Genomic DNA, 8,333 nt, shown 5'->3' with positions numbered 1-8,333 from the left:
CAAAGCCACCTGCTGTAGTCTCTTCAGCAGGGAGTGGTGCAGCTGGTCCAAGATCTTACAAACAACCTACAAGTCTTTCCACTTTCTTGATCTTTGCTCCCTGCTTTGCAGACTGGCAATTGAATGGATTAGGGAATCTTTATTGGAGGCTAATGTCTTTCTAGTGATCATATTGATCGTGAGTAGAAATCTGATGACTCGTTGGGAAGAAAGAAGGAGGAGGTGTAAGAGCAAACTGTAGAGACACACACTGAGGTTGCAACTGCTCTTCAGTCACCAGACAAAATAAACACTGTGAAATTCCATCGGTGGGTTGAAGTGCTGTGTTAGCTGTGAAGTGGGCAAAGTGAATGTGACAATTAGATACTTAATAAATGACTGTTTTGGGGGTTATTTATTTCTTGATGGCTGCACAGAGCGGGAGGTGATGTAACAGGTCAGTAAGAGGCTTTGGAGTGATTGCCCTTAGCACCCAGGGTAGAGAATGATGACATTCTCAAGTGACATCATAGCTTTCTGGATTTAGCTTCCAGAAAGCTACCCAGGTTTGACATATCCATGCAAATAATGGAGAAAAAAATATCAGCAGTCCCTGCTGGTGATTTGTTCCCATTGCTACCTACCCACACTGTTCAAAGATGTGAAAGTTGTTCCGAGTTGGAATTTGACTGACATCACTCTCCAAACATTGGAACTCACCAGGCGATTTTATGTCCTACAGCAGATATTGCCTTTCTGAGGGTGAGTAACTAATGGTGCCCATTCCAGAAGTGACTGTGCTTTTAGAAATCAAAAGTTCACCCACTGGGTCTGTTCTGATCCAGAGACAGGAGCCATGGGAACCATTGTTAGCATTTCACGGGAGAGTGGGCTGATATTTTTTAATCAACATTTGCATGCTTTAACTTCACTTCCATTTTATTTTTATCCACCTCCTTTCTCCTTGTATTTTTTCAGAGCACAAAAGGAAAGAAAGAAAGAAAGAACTTTTTAATTAAACTTCCGAAGAAAACTATAGTGCAAAGCTGTTCTTTATATTACAGGAGATAAATCACTGCAAACATTTCAAAGATTCCTGACTATCCTACTGTCTTTGGTGTGTTGTGTCAGTGAAATCACATGTCAGAAAATATCTGGGGTGCAAGTTTGGCTCCAGACTGAAGGGGCCTCCAGATGCACTCAGCCATCCCTACCTGCTTCTCAGACTATGGAACCAAGCCAAGGAAATGTGGTGCTGGACACATCTTGGCCAGGTTGGATGGGGCTTAGAACAACCTGGTCTAGTGGAATCTGACCCTGCCCATAGCAGGTGTTGGAACGAGATGAGCTTTAAGGTCCCTTCCAACCCAAACCAGTCTATATTTCTATGATCTTAGGTACCTCTTGCAACCAACAAGTGTGCCACAACCATTCTATCCTGTTGAGCCAGGCAAACATGCAACAGATCCTTCATTTGAGCCCAAGATCTTCTGGACAGACAGATTACATCTGTGTTAGTTAATCATAGAATAGTTTGGGTTGGAAGGAACATTTAAAGGTCATGTAGTCCAACCTCCTGGACTGGGCAGGAACACCTTCAGAGATGTTAGGTGCCTTTATTTAGGCAAAATGCTAAAGCTGAAAAAGCAGTAAGTAATGAATAATGCAACAAGCTGAACTGAACCTTAGGTGACTAAAATATGTGCCTACTTTTGCCCCAGGTCCTTTCTGTAACCAACTGAGAGAAATGCACTTGTTGCTGCTTTAGATACATGTTTCCTTCCCTTAACTGTAAAGGGGGTCAAGGTAAAAGCTCAGAAATGTGTCTCCATTGTGGAGGTTTTCTTCCGGTTAGATGACTCTTGTTTCCCTTTGAGTTCAACCATTCATACAGCACCACCACTTCCACCACTAAACCATGTCCCCAGGTGACACATCCACATGCCTTTTGAACACTTCCAGGGATTGTGATTCCACCACTGCCCTGAGCAGCCTGTTCCAGTGCTTGACCACTCTCACTATAGTGTCAAAGCGGAGCTTCTACTGTTTCTGCTCTGCTGTCAGTGATGGACCAACTCTAAGCATCACAGAATAAGCAGAGTTAAAAGGGACCCACAAGGATCATTGAGTCCAGCTCTTGGTGGTGCACAGGACATCCCAAGAAACACACCATGTGCCTGAGAGCATTGTCCAATGCTTCTTGAACTCTGTCAGGCTGAATTGACACAAATCCAGCAGGATGGAGAGTTATAAAGACCTCAAACAGGAAATTTTCAGGAGAAAGCAAGCAAAGGAAAAAAAAGTCCTCTGCTCTAGACTAACAGTAGACTAATAATAAAGTCTTCCTCAAACCCTCCTCAGCTGGCTCATTAAACACCACTGAACACAATGAACTGACAAAACACTTAACTGGTGGCAATGAGGGTCTCGTCATGCATCCATGGACTTTGGAGCAGCGTTTTGGTCATCAGACCCAATTCTCTAGAGCAGTTTGGCAGCAGTAGCATAGACAGAAGTCAGTTTGGTTAATGGACAAGACAAGGAGGGATACTCCCCGTCCACATCCTGGCAAGGAAGATCCTTGGATCTAATGGCTCATATCCTGGTCTGCTCCCCCTTGTGCAGGAGCATTTGCCTGTCAGATTACTAATGCAGTCAATGCAGCTTGTCACCATGCATAAGGTGAGCTGTGATAAGCTCAGCATCCGATAAAGCTGTCTTCAACTCTGACAGTCACTGTAATTTCCCAGACTGTCAGCAGCAAAGGAATAGAAAGAAATGTAATGGGACTTTTCCAAAGTATTTCTTGGGCTTGCTGACCCTGCCTGTGGTGGGGGAAAAGCAGGCAGGTGAGGGCCAGGATCAGAAACAGGGTGTAGAGTGCAGTGGCATCCTGAAATCCCCACAACAGAATCCTCCCATCTGTCTTTGCTCAGACACCAGGTTTGATAGATAAGGGAAACTGCAGAGGACTTCTGTCATGTACTTGGCTTTGTGTCATGAAGTGTTCAGGTGGAAAAACAGTCCAGCAGATCTCCTGTCTGGTTGAGGTTGTAGAGAACCAGAGAAGCATTGGGTGGAAGAGAAATCTGGAAGTCTCTGTCAGACCATCTGCTCAAAGCAGGTCTGTGTCCAACACCTGACCAGGTCAGCCATGGCATGGGCTAAACAGGTCTTGGCAACCTCTGTGATTCATGAATCTCCAAGATGGAGGTTCCTCCAAGATGGAGATTCCCCCACTTGCTGATTACCTCTTCCAGTGCTGCACAACCTCCTGTGGAAAAGCTTTTCCTGATGTTCAGTCTAAACATCCCAACATCTTGGAGAAACAATCATGGAATCATGGAATGGTTTGGGTTAGAAGGGACCTTAAAAAGCATCTTTAGGTCCAAGCCCCTGCCCTGGGCAGGGACACCTTCCACTAGACCAGGTTGCTCCAAGGCCCATCCTTGAACACTTCCAGGGATGGGGCAGCCACAGCTTCTCTGGGCAACCTGTGCCAGTGCCTCACCACCCTCACAGGGAGGAATTTCTTCTTAATATCTATTCTGAATCTCTTCTCTTTTAGTATCCAACAATACCTATCTGAAAAAAATGGCTTAACTGAAAAAAAGGGAAGTGATGTGTGAATTTGGGTATCAGTTTTGCATTAGAAATAAAATGGCATCAAAGAAAGAGGAAAAAAGTATATGAATTTTAGACTGACATTTTAAAAATCAAATGTTTCAATCGCCCATGTCAGCAGTTAGCTAAAAAAGAAAATGGAAAAATCACCCTGAAATAAGGGAACCTTTTTTTTAATATCCAGAAGCAGAGGGTGAGCTGCATTGGGAAGGGAAATGCCTGTCTGTCGAACGTGGAGAGGGCAGGAACACTTAAAATCATGTAGTAAAATCAGGGATGGATCCCTCTTCCTTCAGTTTTTCTCCTGAATTTCCACCCCTGCTTGAATTCATCCTTAAGCAAGGTGTGGGTTTACCTCTAAGCACGCTGCATACCAGCAGCCCCTTCCTCTGCAAACCAGGAGTTCAGAGACCACACCAGGCATTATGTCATCCTGTGAGGAGGAGCTGGGCAATCCTGCAATGACTTCTTTCCGAGCCCTTTTATTCACTCCCTCCTCGAACAGCACTGCTGAAGAACTGGAAAAAGGAGCCTGGCCACAGGGGAAGGGTATTACAAGAGGAGATCCCACGCCAGGATCTCCTGATCAGCATCACAAAATTCAAAGTGCTGTGGTGCAGGGTTGAGAGTGGTTAAAGTGCCTCCCTGGCTGCTGCTCACCTGCCGCACGGAACTGCACTCTCCTGCTTGTAAGAAAACCTGTGTGCAGCAAAAGGTGATGTCATCCTTTCCCTGCTCCTGAAATCCAGCTCCTTGCTCAGTGTGGCTCAGGGCTGGTGTTATTCACAGTCCCTTTTGACACATTCTGTGCTCTGATGATTTCTTGCTTGCTTTTTCTTTTAGTTTATTTTTTCTTTTCCACTCCTCTTTGCTCTTTTTTGCTGCACAGTGACCAGGCTCCCGAGACTCAGGTTGATTAAATTCCTATGCCTAGCAGCTTCCCTGGAGTCCACATAATTTATGTAAATACAAGAGATAAGAAACGAAGGGGAATCACAAGAAAAATGGAGCATTAAGCCGCCAAGATCCATTAAATTCTCCATCACCCTTTTCAGAATCTCAATGTTCAGCTGTCCCACCCCCATGTTTTCCCCCTCTCACAGCAGCGTGGATCAAATTAACACTCATCGGGCTGAGGAAATCCACGGGATCAGTCCCACCTCCTGCCTAACATTTGGATTTAGCTCTGCCTGCAGTGAATCAGTGCACAAAATGAGCTCTATTTGAAAAACAGGTGGTACAGCTGGTTGCAGCCTTCCTGCCTGGCTGTCTTGCAATGCAATGCTGAGCAGCTGGAGCTCTCTCCAGTCAGGAATGATGCAGGGCATATCCCAAAGGATGTAGGTATTCATGGGTAAAGCAAGGGGAGCAGGGCTTCTCCATGTTAGGATATTTGGGAGACCCTCGGCACTCCTTTGGGGTGTATCCACACTGTTGGCTAAGGACAGGTTAGACTTGAGCCTACTTACATGACTGGACCTAGAAGTCAATAAAGTTTGCCCCAAAACAGCCCTTCAACCCAAAATCCTGGAGATCTGTGCCAGGACGGAGAGGAAATAAGGCTGACAGACTGTTGTTCTCCTTTGAGAACAGTGAGAGGACTAGAGGCCATGAGCTGAGACAGGAAGATTCAGACTGGATATTAGGATATTTTTATTTTGGGGGTGGTCAGACACTGGAATAGGCTTCTTAGGGAGGTGGAAGTGTTTGAGAGGTATCTGGGTGTGGCACTGGAAGATATGGTTTAGGGTTTAGGGGTTACAGAGGAGTGGCAGGTCAATGGTTGGACTTGATTTTAAATGTCTCTTTCAGCCTTGATTATTCTATGATTCTATAATTTTTCAGTCTCTGCCCATCCAAAGCCTTCCTAAGAAGCTTGATGGGTGCAAACCCCTTGTCCAGCCTGTTCATCACTAAGTTTTGTAGGTTGGGCTTCAGAACCAAGACTTTGGCACTACAGTTTGGTAATCTGTTGTTAAACTGTTCATAGAATCACGGAATGGTTTGGGTTGTAAGGGACCTTAGACACCATCTAGTTCCACCCCTTTCCATTGGTATACCTTAAAGTTCATCTTGTTACAATCACCCTGCCATGAGCAGGGACACTTTCCACCAGAGCAGGTTGCTCCAAGCCCCATCCAACCAGGCCCTGAACACTTCCAGAGATGGGACAAACACAGCTGCTCTGGGCAAACTGTTCCTAGCCACTGTTTTGGCCCACAACAAGAAGCAAAGACCAAAAATAACTCCTGAGGTTGTTTAGGGAGGTGGTCTGGATGAGGTACAGTTCCCAGTCAGCAGGGTGGATTTAAACACAGTTTTGAGAAGGATACAAGGACAAGAGAGATAGGAAACATGATAATAAGTACATGGCCAGATTAGAATCCATCACAGAATCATAGAACCATAGAATTTTAGGGGTTGGAATCTAGTGAAAGATCATCTAGTTCCAACCCCCTGCCGTGGGCAGGGACACCTCCCACCAGACCAGGTTGCTCAAGGCTTTATCCAACCTGGCTTTGAACACTGTCAGGATTGGAGCAGCCACAACCTCCCTGGGCAACCTGTGCCAGTGTCTCACCACCCTCACAGTGAAAAATTTCTTCCTAATATCTAACCTAAATTTCGCCTTTGTCCACCAGTTGGCCTCAGGGCTAGAAAACACATCTGGAAATCTGTTCCTAAGGTGCACAACCACCTTGCAAGCACCATCCCAGGCAAGGGATAACACACACACATTGACCACCTCTGCCTGTCCCCAAAGTGGGCTGAGGTCAGTCTGAGAGTCACCAGAGTCACAATGTCCACAATCAGCAGTGGTGCTCAAAGGGTACCTGCTTTCTCAAATGGCAGCTGAGACCATTTCTGACAGCACCAGGAGCCTCAGGGCAAGCTGTGCTGTCTGGAAGTCACTCAGACCCAGAAAGCTCCTCTTACACACAGCCTCCTGCTTCTCTGGGATTTTCAGTCCTGCACAGAAAATATAGTTAACCCCAGCTCCTCAGAAACCTTTCCCTCTCCAAATGGATGACACTACTGATAATGCCATAGACTCTTTATTTAAGTTTTGAGCTCACAGGCACTACTTGAATTGCTTTTCTTAACAAGTGTGACAGAAAGAAACCTCTTTAATGGAAACAAAGACTCTCCAACAACAGTATGATTTTAGGATGTTGCGGCTTGAGGAAAAATGGCAAACACGAAGTGGTGATGAAGTCCCAGGAGCAGAAGCCATCAGCTCTCACTCAGCCCTGTCCCTAACCTGGATGCTGCAGTAGTACTGTAGATCTTTCTGCTTACAGCACTAACTCTGCAGTCAATCCTTGGTGCCTGTGCCCAGGTCACAATTAACTACTTCAATAATCTAATATCAACTTATAGATCTTTCAATAGTCATCCAGGATCAAGATCTAATTAAGACTACAATTGAGTTAATCATGTGTGATGAAGTCTTCTAAGAAAATTACACCCAAGACTTACATTCTGTCTGAGCTGCAGATACTTCTGACAGAGCCCCAAAGCAGAGACTAAAACAGTGATGATTAAATAGAGTGATGGGTATGAAAAAATAAACTTCATAGGTTTCAAGAAAGAAGACTACCTATAATCTTCAGCCTGGAGTACTGAAATATTTGAGACAAATTTAATTTGACAGATTTCCTTGAAATTTTGCAAACCACTCTGTGACCAGCAATCAAAAGAGACCTATTGAGTCTCTCTCTTTGCCTGAGTTGAAATAGTTTTGAGGAGTAGACAAATGAAATGAACCACCAAGACCACCCTTGATCACAGCCAAAAATGGCCAAGGAGAAGTGACAATCTGTTTGAACTTTCAAACCAACAATGGGAACAACACAGCCCTGTAAATAATATGTGTGCCTGACATTTACCAGGGTTTGAAAGGTCTGTTCCTTGGCTTCATCCCGTCCCATGGATGCATCATTTGCTGTGCTATCATGCTAAAAATGACTATGGTCATTAGGAACAATTTATGCTTAGGAAAATAATTATGGTCATTAATGGGGCTGAAAGCAGACACTATTAGGAAGCAGGAGTGGAGTTGTGACAGCCGACCATGCATGCCATGTGATTGACGGACACGGCAATTATGGTGTTCACATGATTAGGTTTCCCCACTCCCTCAAGTTAAGGCTGAGAAGGAAGCCAGTAAGTGCTATGTCCACGGAGTGTCTGAGAAAGACCAACAGGATCACAACAAGACAAGGCACAGCAGCATTTTGGAGACACACACAACATGGGTGGCAGTCACCAACAGTCACCAATTACCACAGCGAAGTGTCTACAGTTTTAAGTCTACTGATAATATTCAGTAAGTGCTGTCAGTGGCTCATAAACGAGGTCATGTCTGGCTATTGGACTGTGACTTCACAGAAATATGTCTGCAAAGAGATGCCTAAGCCAGATATCTAAAACTTTGGGTGATAGCATAGGTAGGACTAAGCATGGGTAGCTGCATGGAAGACATGGCTTATCTCCCAGTGTAGCTCTTCCAGTGCAAAACAATGGTTAAATGAAAACTTTAAGCATCCAATTGGGATGACATTTTTAGGGCAGGTCACATGATGTGACTGTTCTAAGGAAGGAAATACTGTTCTAAGAAGCTCAGCAAGAACTGGTAAGTCTTGGCTGGATTTTCTCTTTCTGTGAAAAGCACAGGCTTATTGGCAGTTAATTAATAAAGCTCAATTGGGTTGTCTGGACAGTCTCTT

The sequence above is a fragment of the Acanthisitta chloris genome, unplaced genomic scaffold (genome assembly GCF_000695815.1).
Source record: "Acanthisitta chloris isolate BGI_N310 unplaced genomic scaffold, ASM69581v1 scaffold2520, whole genome shotgun sequence".
NCBI lineage: Eukaryota > Metazoa > Chordata > Aves > Passeriformes > Acanthisittidae > Acanthisitta > Acanthisitta chloris.
Note: the sequence above shows the minus strand (reverse complement) of the source record.